Below are 17,660 nucleotides of genomic sequence, written 5' to 3'. Positions count from 1 at the left end.
ACAGTAACCCTACCCATCACAGAAAACTTTCTGCATTTTTAGGTTTTCAAAAACAAACAAACAAACAATCACTTTATACGTTGTTTTCCTCACGGGGACCAAAACATTTCCCCAAAAGGACAAGGATTTCAGATATTGCCATTTTTGTGGTTGTGAGGGAAATATAAGCTTGTTCAGCTTCCCAAAGAACCCAGCATTATGGAACAGTGGATGCAATTAGTTTTTCCGGGGAAGCAACATAATTTGTGCAAGTGTTGACACTAAAACTCTGAAAAGTTTTTTTTTTTCTTTGGTAAGCTATCCACGATACATATTGTTGCATTTTTGTATGGTGTGACACAATATATTGTTACACCCCTAATATACACTTACCTAAAGGATTATTAGAAATACCTGTTCAATTTCTCATTAATGCAATTATCTAATCAACCAATCACATGGCAGTTGCTTTAATGCATTTAGGGCTGTGGTCCTGGTCATGACAATCTCCTGAACTCCAAACTGAATGTCAGAATGGGAAAGAAAGGTGATTTAAGCAATTTTGAGTGTGGCATGGTTGTTGTTGCCAGACGGGCCGGTTTGAGTATTTCACAATCTGATCTCAGTTACTGGGATTCTCACACACAACCATTTCTAGGGTTTACAAAGAATGGTGTGAAAAGGGAAAAACATCCAGTATGCGGCAGTCCTGTGGGAGAAAATGCCTTGTTGATGCTGGAGGTCAGAGGAGAATGGGCCGACTGATTCAAGCTGATAGAAGAGCAACTTTGACTGAAATAATCACTTGTTACAACTGAGATATGCAGCAAAGCATTTGTGAAGCCACAACATGCACAACCTTGAGGCGGATGGGCTACAACAGCAGAAAACCCCACCACTCATCTCCACTACAAACAGGAAAAATAGGCTACAAATTGCAAGAGCTCACCAAAATCGGACAGTTGAAGACTGGAAAAATGTTGCCTGGTCTGATGAGTCTCGATATCTGTTGAGACATTCAGATGGTAGGGTCAGAATTTGGCGTAAACAGAATGAGACCATGGATCCATCATGCCTTGTTCCCACTGTGCAGGCTGGTGGTGGTGGTGTAATGGTGTGGGGGATGTTTTCTTGGCACACTTTAGGCCCCTTAGTGCCAATTGGGCATCGTTTAAATGCCACGGCCAACCTGAGCATTGTTTCTGACCATGTCCATCTCTTTATGGCCACCATCCTCTGATGGCTACTTCCAGCAGGATAATGCACCATGTCACAAAAGATTTCTTAAAAATGACAATGAGTTCACTGTACTAAAATGACCCCCACAGTCACCAGATCTCAACCCAATAGAGCATCTTTGGGATGTGGTGGAACGGGAGCTTCATGCCCTGGATGTGCATCCCACAAATCTCCATCAACTGCAAGATTAATATGGGCCAACATTTCTAAAGAATGCTTTAAGCACCTTGTTGAGTCAATGCCACATAGAATTAAGGCAGTTATGAAGGCGAAAGGGTATTAGTATCGTGTCAAATCACATCAAACACAGTATTAGTATGGTCTTCCTAATAATCTTTAGGTGAGTGTATATACGTATATTATAGAGCCAAAAAAAAAAATGTATGCACTCTTTCATTCCTCACAAATTCAATATTTCTAAAAAGGTCATTTAACAGTGTATTCCCTATTCCTCTGAGCTGATGATATTAGGCAACTCTTATTTATAAGCTCTAAATGCTTTAATGGGGTTGGCTGACCGACTGGTTTTCCATTAGTGTAAAAATTAGGCAACAGGTCGATCCTCCACTCATTAGCCATTACCCTCAAGTCATTAACTCCAACAGTCGATCGCAATGGTGCAGAGTTCAAGTAAACAGAGACCATCTCGTACTGAAGAATCTTAATTAGTGAACACTTACAACACACTAACAAGACAGTTACAGGATCACTGTTGTACGTATATCCTTTTGACTTTCAATATAGCCTATATTGTATACCTATATCATTTTATTAAAGTCACTACTAAAGAGCACAAAACCTTAGATTCAGTGCACTTATTCTCAAATCAGATGCAGGGAAATAAAGATGAAATGCCCGTCTAGTGTATTTTTCATGTAACAGTTATTTTGCCATTTACCCTGTAGCGCACTGTGCTAACACGTGAAATGCCTGAACGCTTCAGCACATATTACAATACAAAAAAACAAACACATAAATAGATTAAACAGAATCTGCCATACTCCAGGGATCATCCTGAGAGATGCTAGAAAGCTGCAAACCTGTTTGAGAATATTTGCAAAGGTAAACCCAGAGGAATAAGAGAGCCAACATGGGAGACACAAGAAAAAAAGCAATGTGAAGCAAAAAACAATGTGGGGTCTGGAAACACAGATGTTCAGAGACACTTATACAGACTCGGGGGGGCGTGCAGTAACTCCCTGCCAGATGTGGATGCACACCACGTAATTTCACAAAAACTAACTCTACCCAGTCAACGCGAACCGACGAGTAGCCGTTCACTCAAGTGCTTCAAACTACATAATATTCCCAAACAGTGAAAACAAATTCAGTGCTAATGTCAGCACTTACTGTATTGTCAGAAGTTGGCGACAACACTGAAGAAAAAAAAATGGCATCATCAGAGAGCTCTTATAGTTCTCGTCAAAACTTTCATTTATGGTTTCTCTAAATTGTTTTGAAAACTTCCAGCAAAGAATGTTTTACAAGCAAATGGTCAAGTGTGTGTAATGGTATAATGCTTCAACTTCAATAAACTGATTCCCATAAACTGATACAGAGTTCAACCAGAAATGAAAATGAAAAATAAAAATCACCCTCATGTCTTTCTTACTTATACCTTCTTCTGTGGAACTTATTTTTAGGAATGTTTTTGTCTATACAATGAAAGTCAATGGGGTCCAAAGCAACACTGGACACGAGACATTTTTCACAAAGTCATACACGTCTAGAACAACATGAGGATGAGTGAAAAACAGAATGTTTATTTTTGACTGAACTATCCAATTAAAAGGGATATGTAAGTATTGATTTAAAAAAAAAAAAAAAAAAAAAAACGATTTTATTACTTTCGCTAAAATTATTTTTTAAAAAATGGTTCGTTCCATCTCTATGTTTAGAATCCATGGCAACGCTCTGTTTTTCATGGCAACTCTTAGCAACGGTCTGTTATTAAGAAACAACCATGGAAATAACAGACCGCATTCTACATTAGAATTCAACCAAGCCATGAAATAAAAACAAATAATTACCGCGCTAACAGAGCTACGTAAACAGAGCAAAAATGAGAGCACACGACTTTAGACGTCAATAATGGAATAAACTCCCGATCAAACTCCACTTCCCGAAAGTTATAAACTGCCTCCGGCAACCATTTAGGGTACAAACATCTATCCAACAAAAATAGTGAGGAACGTGAGGAAACGCAGCCTTTTGTTTTTCTTGTTCCCGAATACAATTTTTTTTTTAAGTATTTGTTCGAAATAAGTATTCATAGAAACACGTTATTTGTGCGCACGTCCCCTTTAGCGTCAATATGAGACAGATATATAGGCTACAGCCAACTTATTCTCACCCCAAGGCGTCACCTTTGACCATGCTTCAATATTTGACGTTTTAGGCGCCCTTTAGCGTCACTTACATGACGCGATCCTACGGCGTCATCTAACTGACGCTAAAGGAAAGCGTCAGTTAGAGGATGCGGTTAGGTTTAGGTCTGGGGTGGGGGTAGGGTACACGCGATCCTAGGGTGTCATCTAACTGACGCTAAAGGGCGCCTAAAGCGTCAGATATTGAAGCATGGTCAAAGGTGACGCCTTGGGGTGAGAATACGTTGATACAGCCCATTCTCACTCCCAAGGCGTCACCTAACTGACGCCTTGGGAAGCATTTGACCATGCTTCAATATCTGACACTTTAGGCGCCCTTTAGCGTCAGTTAGATGACGCCCTAGGATCACGTGTACCCTACCCCCACCCCAGACCTAAACCTAACCGCGTCCTCTGACTCTTACCTTTAACGTCAGTTAGATGACGCCGTAGGATCGCGTCATGTAAGTGACGCTAAAGGGCGCCTAAAACGTCAAATATTGAAGCATGGTCAAAGGTGACACCTTGGGGTGAGAATGCGTTGATATATATGGGCCAGAAGGCGCCTCCTAGTGGTCTAACCCATAGATATCATAGAGACTAGATATCGGTCATACTCCTATTGGATTGCATTTTAGCAGTAGATGCCAGAGCACTGTGCAGCATATTCCTTCTCAAATCGGCGAACTATCGCTCGGGAATTACTTTTCACAAGTAAGATTTAACATTTACATAACCTTACTATTGGTTTTATTTTGTGAATAAAATATCCCATTTGTCCCGTATCATAGCTACATGTATGACCTTTACAGCAAAAAACCCAGCGTGAAAATCAGTTCGGTATTCAGTGGGATATGATTAATTAAATGCGCTGACAGCTCATGGTTCGCATGGTTCGTCCATGCCAATGATGTCTATGGTCTAACCCTAACCCTACCCCACACCTAAAACTACCCATAACTGAAGCGTGTTATATTGACGCTAAAGGGTGCCATGTTCGTTGGATGTATATGCATTGTCAAAAGCGGCAGTATATGACGCCTTGGGATGAGACTGCGTTGGAATACCCAACCCGATCTCACGGGAATTTTGCTAAATCGCACATATTTTACGAATTGGCGAATTCGTATGAATTCGTACTAATGACCTACCCCTGACTCCGCCCCTAAACCTAACCATCACGTGGGTTTAGAGAAATCGTATAAATTCGTATGAGTGAGGTCGTACGAATTAGCCACTTTTTAATCACTCGTACGAATTGGTCGTGAGATAGGGTAGGAATACCGTATTCGGGTTCGGCTCCACCCCTAATATTTACATATAGATCTAAACGTCTATGTCAGCAGTATGCCTATTGCTGCAATAGTGTTTACAACTTCTTTTTACTTCTAAGTAAAGAATGAAAAAAGGTCGTTATCCGTAGCATATATCGGAGTCAGACCTGAAATTGTGTACTCTTGTAAATTGTGTACTCTTGTTACGTGTGCACGGGCGCGAGCACGAGCAATAATGTTGCTGGCTGCAGTTCACTGAATGGCCACCGCTAATAACAAGGGTTTATGAATTATACATACATACAGCCCCTTCAATTGACAGACTAAATATCAACAACATTTTTAAATAATAATAAAAAAAAAATGGCTTTCCATAGGTCTGGGTCCTGCATTGATGTCAAAGTAAAATAAATATTTTCTTTGATCTTGATGAGATTATTGAGCGCCAAAAAACAGGGAGCATAATTATTTATTTGATGTGAACACACATTTGTCTGATGCAAAGCAATTGAGTGCTGTTTTCATGTTTAAGCTTGACTAAGTAAATAGATCACTAGATTGGATTGCAAAGGATTTGAATGGAATGGCAAATCAGTATTGATTTTGTTCTAAAACAATCAGTGAAGAGGTTCGATGAAAAATAGTCTAATTCAGAAATGATGAAACGTTTTATCGTTTAGGGTGGAAGTGTGTTGAACCTGACTGAAGTAGAACGGTGCGTCTGTTGTGTGGTGCTTCACATGTGATGTCTGGGACATGTCTGAAGTCTGGGAGAAAGTGTGTGAATATCAGTTTGCCGCACAATGAGTGTGTGTCTGTGTGGCATTAAGATACATCTGCATCAGTTTAACCCATTGGGAGCGTTTCTCAGCAAGTAGCTGTGCTTTCAGTCCTGGGTCGGCACAAATCATCTGGACAGCCCAGAGCGTGAAATCTCTTCAGGCCTGTTTTCCAACACTCTCTGCCCTCTGCAGGCCTAGATATAGTCTCTCCTCGAGAGTCTGCTGCCTGTTCTCCGCAGTGTCCGGCCGCTCATTATTGATGTTGTTGTAATGCCTCTCTCGCTAGCATATCTGATCAGAAAGCTGTTCCTGTCATCTAGCCTAAAAGCTCCAGAGGACTATAGCTAACACGAGGATTCAGCACCTGATGCTGTTGTCATATTCATCAAGGTGATCGTTCTGTAATGCATGTGTTTTGCCTTTATGTTTAAATGTTTAAACTTATGTTGTTATTAAAAATAAATAACATTAAAATGGGTTCCACAACCTGCCTTCAAACATACATATAAATCCGTATAAAAAAAGATGGTATCGCTGATTAAATATATTTCAAAAATATATATTTTTAGTAATTAAAAATGTTTTAAATTAATCATTTTAATAAATAAATAAATACAAACAAGTAATTAAACGATTTTAATAAATAATTTGAATGATTTAAAAAACAAAAAACAAATATAATATAAATAAGTAATCTAGAAGATGATGAATTTTGAAAATATTTATTTAAAATAATACTTTTAATGATTTACACAAACAGATGAATAAGTAATCTTTCATTAAAATCACTTTAATGTTTTGAAATAAAACAAAACCAAACAAATAAACATTAAATAATGTGTATATGAATTACGATAAATCCTTTTAATGATTTAAAAAATATAAACAAGTAATCTAGAAGATAGGCTACATATATTTGATTTACTGAATTAAAATAAATGATTTTAAACATTTACATTAACAAAAAATAAAAACAAACGTAATCTAAGCTAAATGTATTTTATGTTTTAAAAACATTTTTATTTTAAAAACAAACAGTAGGCCTGGTTAAGAAGATAATATATTATTTGACTATTTATTTCAAGAAAATTGAATCAAAAAATAAAACCAAACAAATAAATAAATTCATGTTTTGATAATATGATTTTAAATCAATCAATCAATCAATCAATCAAGACTATAATCTACACTCCCAAAAGACATGCAGGCTTCCATAGTCCTATCAAACTCTGACACCTTGAGTTACAACGTGCAGTGAGCAAAAGCAGTCAATTACATCCGAGCATTTAATCCTCTCATAATCCATGGTGTTAGTGTGGTATTAGTTCCCACAGTGGTGACTAGACATCCCTGCTCCCCAGAGTCTCTTTCCATTGACAGCATCTACTTCAACTTCCCTGAAAACCTCACTGGAGGCCACTGCGAGGCCCGTCTTTGGGTCAGAGGTTAAGCAGAAGGACATGCGTAAACCGCATTCTGAAACAGTATCGTCCCAGGACTGTGAAACCAAAGGGTCTTTTCATTATAGACCCAAAATGGTATTTCGGAGCATTTTCCTATCAGCTCATGAATACAGAATACGCAGCAAAGCAAAGCCTCTGAGAAGAATCAAGTCACTTCAGCTGTGAGCCAGGAGGCTGAAGGCTAAAATATGTTGCTGCTCCTGAAGCAGAGAAATGCACAGTATGGTATTTTTCTCGACGGATTGTCTGCAACATGACCCTCCCTTCAACCAGAGCTTCATATGTTTACTCACAGGGAAGCTCTGCAGCTACCAGTGTTCCCACTGATTGAGATAGTGCTATCTTTGGCTATTGGGATGGATGGCTTGATGTCCTAATAGAACACAGGTGTGTGTTTGTGTTCACGTTCGGGCCCCACTGAGAAGAGAAGGGTGAAAAGTTGAACCACATGGACTGAGCTGATAATGAGGAGACTGTAAAGGTTTGGCTCTTAGAAGAACAGAAACGTACAATGTACAACTACTTTGTCATTATGTCATCATAATGTGTGTATAGAGACAGTAAAAATGAAGAGCATGCCATTTTTATGTCATTTTAAATTTGTAATGAGTTCAGGAATGGTGATGTGCATGCATGCTAAACTGATGTCACATACTCATGATCACTCAAATGTTAGCACTTAAATTATGTAAAGTGTGTATCATTTATTCCTTGTTTAGTTATTATTTTCTAGATTGCATGCACAATGTTAGACAGATTATGCTTCATACGTCATGTAAACACTTTAAACAGTGTACCTTTGTCAGGGGAAGTTCATAAAGTGTATGTATATATATATATATATATATATATATATATATATATATATATATATATATATATATATATATATGAAGAGTTCAGATGCAAAAGCCTCTAAATGCCATTTTAAATTTTCTTCTTTAATGATGATTTTTATCAAACTTGTATATTTAAGTTCAGTAATTTCACTTAAATAACAATTAATAGGTAATTATCATTGCCATTTAAGTGAAATCACTGAACTTAAATACAAGCTTGATAAAAATCATCATTAAAGAAGAAAATGCATCTGAACTCTTCATATATATATATATATATATATATATATATATATATATATATATATATATATATATATATATATATATATATATATATCGTCCCCTTGGAATTATAAGGTTCTATCTGACATTTTTGTCAAAATTTAGTTATTCACATTTTCTTATTCTGTGGCAATTTATTTACATTATGTGATGTGTTTTGTACATTTAGGGTCCCTGTTATTTTTATGTTTGAAAGAAACATGTTCCTCATACACATTTTCCTATATGGAATGCAAAAACTTTGAAGCTCAATATCTCAAAACTGCTCAGAACGCAGATAGAACCTTATAATTCCAAGGTGACGATATATATATATATATATATATATATATATATATAGACTATTGAATATTGTCATTTGTTTTGTACCAAAGTATCCATTATCCTACCTAAATAATTTAAATAAATAAATAAATAATTGAAAAACCTTTATTTAAAATAAATAATTTTAATGATTCTGTCGTTTTTTTTAAAAAATAAGCTGTTTTTTTTTCATAGTTCAGTTTCAATTTATCATCGGCTATGAAACAGGTTCTTATAGTTATTGTACACGTAATCACACTCAATGTCTTGTCCATATTTTAAAATAGAATAAAACAAACAAACAAACCATAAATAAATAAATAAAGTTAAGAGATTGACATCACATGTTCATTACGAAATATAAATATATATGGGCTTGCCATCTTGGTTAATGTTTTAGCACAGAACATCATCTGTTAACCAACAGCCCCGAGCATCTCTTGATGTGGAACGAAGCCACTGGCCAAATTCAAAATCAACCCAGTGACATTCCTGGCTTGTTAACCAGTCTGTCTCAAATCGGTTAAAATAGCAGAACAGACATCACCATTTTACAGAGGCTTATACTATGAAATTTGGACAGATTGATGATGATGTCATAACCATTTGCTAACACATGCATGCACATATTATGCACGTGCGCAAACACATAAGGACATACATTAGATGCATATGCACGCATCAATCATCAATGATCTTAAAAAGGATTATTGCAATTTGCTGCATTTTCTTTTTCAGTTTCTGGGTCATTAATTTTTGTTTGCAATGCTTGACACTTTATTCTGTTTTAGTTTGTGTAAACAATTATTATAAAATAGGCCTAAATAAATCCTCCGGTATTCAAAAAAAAAAAAAAAAAAAAAAAAAAAAAGAGAGAGTCCACTGGTTGTTGTTCTCTCTTAGTATCTCTTTCAGGCGGGAAGCCCTAAGACAGGGGAACTGTGAAGGGCATTACCACACTGCATTCATCAGGCCAACTTACCAGTCCACACACACACTGCTAATGAACTGGTGAGCGATGTTTATGAGGAATCACTTACCAGCCAGGCAGATCAGTAACAGATGCCTGCTGGCATACGAGCCACGGTGGTGGAGCCACACTGGCCACTGCTCTGATTCCTGCATATGAAAGACTGGAATGTCAGAGTGTTCCCTGATCTCTTAGCCAGACAACCCACATCTATATACTACACCTTAATGTATCTTAAAGGGACAGTACACCCAAAATAAACACTTGAAAGTGTACCCTTGTTTCTGTAAATGCTTTCTATATTTATATGCATCTTGGAACATTTGTACATTTGTACAATATACATTTGTAACTTTAATTTGAAATTAATTGTAACAATTTTAAATTCTGTAATTTAAATTCAGATGAAAACAAACAAACAAACAAACAAACAAACAAGCAAATAAATCAATATATTTGAGGTAAGATTATGTGTTTTGTGGTCATTTTTTTATTTATAAATTATGGCGGATGGAGAAATTTTATTATTTATTATAAATGAATTATAATTATTTATTAAGTTAATGGCAGATAGGGAAAGTGACCAGGAAACCTGTTTGGAAGCAGTTATTTTGCATTGTGTTAAAGGAGTAGTTCACTTTTGAAAAAACTTTTGCTGATAATTTACTGACCCCCATGTCATCCAAGATGTCCACGTCTTTCTTTCTTCAGTCGAAAATAAATTAAGGTTTTTGATGAAAACATTCCAGGATATTTCTCCAATAATGGACTTCAGTGGGAACCAAACGGTTCATGGCCCAAAAGACAGTTTCAGTGCAAACTGTTAAAAGGGCTTTAAACGATTCCAGAAGATGAATAAGGGTCTTATCAAGCGAAACGATCGCTCTTTAAAAAAAAGAGTTTAAGTTTTATAAGCTCAATCGCTCGCTGCGATGCACGTTCGTGACTCTCCTGTTCGAACTCGTTCATCAAAATGAACAAATCTTTTTCCGAGTCAATTCTTTCATTTCGTTCGATGAATGAACCAAATGACTCAGAAAAAGATTCATTTAGATGAAAGAGTTCGAACAGGAGAGTCACAAACGTGCGTCACAGAACAGAGCAAGGCTAGCGTTTGAGTTTATAAAACTTTGTTATTCATTTTTTAAATAAGCGTTCATTTCGCTTGATTAGACCCTTAATTATCGTCTGGAATCATTTAAAGCCCTTTGAACAGTTTGCAGTGAAACTGTCTTTTGGACCTTAAACCTTTTGGAGAAAAATCCTGGAATGTCTTCATCAAAAACTTTAATTTCTTTTCGACTGAAGAAAGAATGACATGGATATCTTGGATGACATGGGGGTGAGTAAATTATCGGCAAAGTTTTTTTCAAAAGTGAACTACTCCTTTAAGTGATGCAGAAAATAGTGTTGACAAAGTGTTGACTAAAAAGAAAACTAAGAAAAAGGCTGTTGTTTTAAAGGGATTGTTCACCCCCCAAAATTGAACGTTTTTCGTTACCCTCGTGTCGTTGCAAACACGTAAGATTTCTGTCCCTCCATTGACATACGCAACTACCACTTTAACTCTTCAAAAAGTTCATAAAGAGTTCGTAAAACCAAACCATATGAACTGAATGGTTTAAAACAAATTTTCTGAAGAGACACGTTCGCTTACAGATTTAATTTAATTTAGGCTTTCATGTAGGCTAAACCTTCCTTAACTCCCACATCAGTTGTGGTAAACGGAAGCTCGAGAATGTTCTCTTGATGTACGTGCGAGACAAATAAAGTTCATTCTCGTGTTACACAGCAATTTGAGCTTTCTCAAGAACCATTAAAGTTTGTTCTCGCGTGAGTGATCGTGTCTCTTCAGAATATTAGGACTAAACTGCTCATATGGATTAGTTTTACAATCTCATGAAATTTTGAAGCGTCAAAGTGGTAGTCACGCAGACTGTCAATGGATGGACAGAACGCGCTCAGATTTCATAATCAACAAAAAAAACTTGATTTGTGTTCTGATGATGAATGAAAGTCTTACGGGTTTGGAACAACATGAGAGTGAGCAATTAATGAAAGAAATCCCACTTTTGGGAGAACCTGCTCTTCAAAGTCAGGGATCCGTAATTCTAATGATCATGTTTGTTTGCATGTGGCCTCCTTATGCCTGTGTTTAGAATAACTTCAGGGATCGAAGATGAGCATGAAAGGAAATTATGATGAGCTCAATACCCCAAACGTCAGAATCTGCTTCAAATTACACTGGGAGCAATAGCAGTCCACACTGCCTCTCCCTGCGCTGGGTTCACGACTTCCTTCCAAAACATGGCCAAGTGAGGAGAAGGGAGCGGGCAGAAATCATTAAAGTTCTCTTCTGACGTATGGGACATGGCAGTTATGCTAATTCACAGTCCTCTGGCAGCCTCTTTTGCCTGTCTGTCTTCTTTGAGGAATGTTTGGTTAAGGGCTTGATGGGAATCTAATGGGCGATTGTGGCTCAAATTAAGTTTGAATAATGAATTAATAGGAAGTTGTTGTTTGTGTTTGTCTCAGTCAGTGATGTTTGGAGTTTTTTGACGGTAAGCTACTGCTAGCACAAAGAACTAAAAGCTGTTCAAAAGTTTGTGGTCGGTAAGATTTTTTTTTCTCATAAAGTTATGCATGTTTGAGGAAAAATTGCAGTAAAACAATAAGATTCAAAATAATTGTTGTGGTTTTAAATTCTATTTTCACATATTTTAAATGGTAATTTATTCTTGCAATGACCAAGATGAATCATTACTCCAGATTTCTTTAAAACAAATAAATAAATAATCTCACTGACACTTTTGAATGAACATGTCTCTGTCTGCAAGCGAGATGCTCAAACACACATTCAATGAGTCACAATGTTTACACAGAATGTTGACTTATTACTCTCTTGTTCCAACTCGTTTATCAAAATGAATGAATCTTTTTACGTGTCATTTGGTTCATTCAACGAACGATATGAATGAATTGACTTGGAAAAAGATTTGTTTATTTTGATGAACAAGTTCGCACAGGAGAATCACGAACGCACATCACAGAACAGAGCAAGCGATCATTTCGCTTGATAAGACCCTTATTCATCTTCTGGAATCGTTTAAAGCCCTTTGAACAGTTTGCAGTTTGTACTGAAACTGTCTTTTGGACCTTGAACCGTTTGGTTACCAGTAAAGTGCAATCTATGGAGAAAAATCCTGGAATGTTTTCATCAAAAATGTTAATTTCTTTTCGACTGAAGAAAGAAAGACATGGACATCTAGAATGACATGGGGGTGAGTAAATTGTCAGCAAAAGTTTTTTTAAAAGTGAACTACTCTTTTAAATGAACGATAAATACTTTTGCTGTTGAGAAATTCACATGTATTTTACCCTATCATCTTAAAAGTAAAAGGTCTTTATGGACATTGATGGTTTCTTGAACAACCTTTAACATCAATGAAACCTTTTCAAAAAGGTCGTTATTTTTGAAAAAGGTTCATTAGATTATTAACATGTTTTTTCAGTCTAAGAAATAAAAAAATGTAATAACTGTTCACTGGAAGGTTGTTTGAGGATCCAAAAAAATGGTTCTTTTATGGCATCGATGTTAAAATCTCCCTTTGAATCCTTTATTTTTAGTGTACACCATGCTGAGCAAAATCAGTTTCTGTGGTTTTGATAACAATATCAATAAGTCAGAGAAACATAAAGATGATTAGGTGCAATTGCAATGACGGTATATGCTTCACCCTTTAGAACTCGTAGAAAATGTATATTGCCTCATTAAAAAGCCAGGGAACATCTTTGCAACACATGCAGAAAACGTGTGAATAGACTGATTCAAATCACTGTCTAATCCTAATTCATTTGTCAGGACTCAACTGATGTAAATATTATTATTGCACTCCTTCTCTCCATATGTCTGTCTCTGTGCACTCGTCCTCGATTTCTACATATTCTCATACGCACATGCCCCATATTTAAGATTGGCAGGCTCAATTGCATGCACATGCTTAAGAGTCAACTTTGCTTAATTTGAGAACTCTTGAGTGCCAAGCTTTGCTACAGGATCATGATCCCAAATCAGAATTGGTAAATGTCTTCATCCTCTTCCCCAAACAAATTGCCCATATAAAAACCAAAAAGGACTTCACAGGCACATCTGCTCATCGAGCCACTCGATTGCAGAGTGCAACTATTACCAAAAAAAAATAAAAATACACGGCATAAGAGATTAATAAGTGTGGTGGATTTTGTGTCAGGACAGCTAAGGAAAATAAGATATCATGTCTTTCTGTCTGCCTTATGTAAGCCCTGCAGATTCAAACCCAAATGCCTCATCTGCATGCAACCTCCTGAAGGAGTCTGCCAGAGTCAGGGGTTCAGCCAGAGTTCAGATGTCTACAACCACTAAACAGCTCTCGCTTTCTCACTTTTCATCCATCCATCCACCCATCCACCCATCCATCCATCAGCTCTCACTTTTCCATCCATCCACCCATCAGCTCTCACTTTTCCATCCATACATCCATCAGCTCTCACTTTTCCATCCATACATCCATCAGCTCTCACTTTTCCATCCATACATCCATCAGCTCTCACTTTTCCATCCATCCATCCATACATCCATCAGCTCTCACTTTTCATCCATCCATCCACCCATCCATCCATCAGCTCTCACTTTTCCATCCATCCATCCACCCATCCATCCATCAGCTCTCACTTTTCCATCCATCCATCCATACATCCATCAGCTCTCACTTTTCATCCATCCATCCACCCATCCATCCATCAGCTCTCACTTTTCCATCCATCCATCAGCTCTCACTTTTCCATCCATCCATCCATACATCCATCAGCTCTCACTTTTCCATCCATACATCCATCAACTCTCACTTTTCCATCCATCCATCCATCCATCAGCTCTCCCTTTTTCCATCCATCCATCCATCCATCCATCCATCCATCCATCAGCTCTCACTTTTTCCATCCATACATCCATCCATCAGCTCTCACTTTTCCATCCATCCATCCATCCATTCATCCACCCATCAGCTCTCCCTTTTCCCATCCATCCATCTATCCATCCATCCATACAATCATACATCCACCCATCAGCTCTCACCTTTTCCATCCATACATCCATCAGCTCTCCCTTTTTCCATCCATCCATCCACCCATCAGCTCTCACTTTTTCCATCCATCCATCCATCCATCCATCAGCTCTGACTTTTTCCATCCATCCATCAAACCATCCATCCATCAGCTCTCACTTTTTCCATCCATCCATCCATCAAACTCTCACTTTCTCACTTCCATAGATCCATCCATAAATAAATTCCAATTATACAGCTAACAAAACACATTCTGAATATCAACACCATACATTTTGAACCACGTTTTTACTTATATGAATCTTTTGATCATATATCAATGCTTGGCTGCATTTTGAAGCTTTTGCCATATATTGGAGTAAAAGGATACTGTCTGGGAAAATAATTTTCAATCTATGTCCTTAATTTAATATTATATACATTTAAATTAATGTATACATATACACACACACACACACACATTACAAATATAGATATGACATGCATTGCATGCTTCTATATCTAAACAAATTGTGCATTTTTCAAAACCATTTAAATCCAAATAATTTGACAACTACATCTTAAAGTGAATAGGAAAGTAAAACACTACAAGATCCTAGGCATTCTTTAACAGGAAGAGACTGTTTATATAGTGAGAGGTTCAATATCGAAGCCCATTTCAAGTCATTGTTTTACAGTGCAAACCCACTACTGAGAGAGCTGCATGCCTTGATTCCTGTTGCCCAATTTCTCGAACATGCTTCCAATTTTCTTAAATCAAATACGTCATTAAAAGCAACATATCAATGTCCATATTGATACTATTAAAGGGCAAAGACAAGAGTGACTTTAATATATGGTGAGGTCTGTCTAAACCGGTTAGATCGGGTCACTTTCTGCTATACATTACTAAGATAGATATGCTATGTTCGATGTCAGATCAAATAGACCATGGTAATACCTTACAATGGAGTATCCCAACATCTGCACTGTTGCATACTCCAAAATGTTTGTACAAAGTTGAGGCTGAATTCCACAGCAGAGCTGGTTTATATAGAAAGCTTGTTCAGTTGTCTTAGGGCAAGCAGTGTGTATTCAAGGGATTTTTGAGGACACCGAGTTGCTATGGCTCTTTTTTTTTTTTTCCTATTGTGTTGCTGATGGTACGGTTATCCATAGTAGGAACAATCTTAAAGGGAAAATTCACACCAAAGCAAAAAATGCTGAACAAGAAAGAAATTTTGAAGAATGTCGGTAGCCAAATAGTTGACGGTAACCATTGACTTCCATAGTATTTTTTTATTTATTTATTTTTTTCATACTATGGAAATCAATGGGGCCAATCAACTGTTTGGTTATCCATATTCTTCAAAATATCTTCTTTTGTGTTCAGCAAAATAAATAAATTCAGGTTTAGAATCAACTGAGGATGATCAAATGATGCCCGAATTTTCATTTTGGGTGAACTATGCTAAATAATTTAGAGTTTCAAAAGCTTGACCAGACAGACTGACTAAATGATCTCATGGGAAAATGTTTCTGTTCTACAAGGTTTTATTTAAGACATTCTAGACAACGCATGTTAACTAACTGTCCCGTTAGGGTTATAAGTTGACATGTTCGCAAAGTTACATATAGTCAGTAAAAAATACCTGTTTATGGAGCATCAAAATTAAGCAGACAGTCAACTTATACGCTAATGACGGCTTATTGACATGTAGTTGCAAAGTTACTTGTAGTTAGTTTAAAGAGATAGTTCATCCAAAAATGAAAATTCTCCTTTTAAACGAATACAATCCTTAAACTTGACGCACAATACAATGCTGAACACGGTTGACATTGTCATTTGGCGTAAGTCGTCTTGCGTAGACTGTCTGCCAGAATCTAGTTTTTTATTAGATAAAGTTTTAAATATGGATATTTTTCTTACACAAACGCTAGCTTCACTTCAGAAGGCCTTTATTAACCCACCAGAGCCATTTGGAGCACTTTTATCATTGATGGATGCACTTTGATGGACTTCCAAAAAACATACCCATTCACTCCCATTATAAAGCTTGGAAGAGCCAGTACATGTTTTAGTATAACACCGATTGTTTTCACCTGAAAGAAGAATGCATACTCCTTGGATGGCTTCAGGGTGAGTAAATCATGGGCTAATTTTCATTTTGGGGTGAACTTTCCCTTTATGTTTTACTAAGAGCAAGTAGAATACCTTTATTCATCATGCCGTGTTGAGTGTTAATACTGTATGGATGATTTTCCCCCCATACGTTCCTCTTGTATTTTTATCTGCTTGGGGACTTAGGGAGTCTTAGGGACTGGAAGTCAGGAAAAAGTAGTATACTCTTTCAATCCCAAAGCTTATATCTTCTGACTCATACAGCACAATGAGGAAGATCTGGCTTCTATAAAGACATTGTATAAGATTACGGCTAAATCAGTCTTGTGGCTTTTCCTGGGAAAAACTTATGAAATCCTAAAACTTTCTTGGTTATGAGTGGGCACAGCAGGTTCAGGGGCAGCGAAACACGGAGTGAAACATAATACAAGTATCAACCATCCTCCAAATAATACAGTACTGTCAGCAAAGAATGATAACATGATAACTCAAAGAGGCTTCACTATAGCTTCCTGAGGAGCATGACCCGAGCCTTGCCCAGAAATCATTCAGCAAAATATGCAAGACTTTAATTTGTCGGCTGCACGTCATTTAATAATGAAAAAATGAAACTTTGGGTACGCCGTTGAACATCTGGTTTAGAATCGGTCAGACTCTGCCATTCGAAGCATTCTTTTGTATTAAAAGGAAGATGGAAAGAATTATTGAACGTTTCATGTAATGAAGAACTTTGCTGCCACTGTTGGTTTAAGTGAAATCAATTTTGCAGCTAGCGGGGTTCCAATTGGATGCAAGTTCCATCAATCACATGCTGCCACCAGATTTTCATTAAATCGAGTTTCACAACAAAGAACTGATGCGAATTCAGTGCATGAACTTAAATGAGGGAGGTGCATATATTTAGTCTTGCACCCGAGGCCTTTCCAAAACAGGATCAAAAGCCAGACAAAGGAGCCA

This window comes from Pimephales promelas, chromosome 6, assembly GCF_988280905.1.
Source record: "Pimephales promelas chromosome 6, fPimPro1.hap1.1, whole genome shotgun sequence".
Classification (NCBI taxonomy): Eukaryota; Metazoa; Chordata; class Actinopteri; order Cypriniformes; family Leuciscidae; genus Pimephales; species Pimephales promelas.
Note: the sequence above shows the minus strand (reverse complement) of the source record.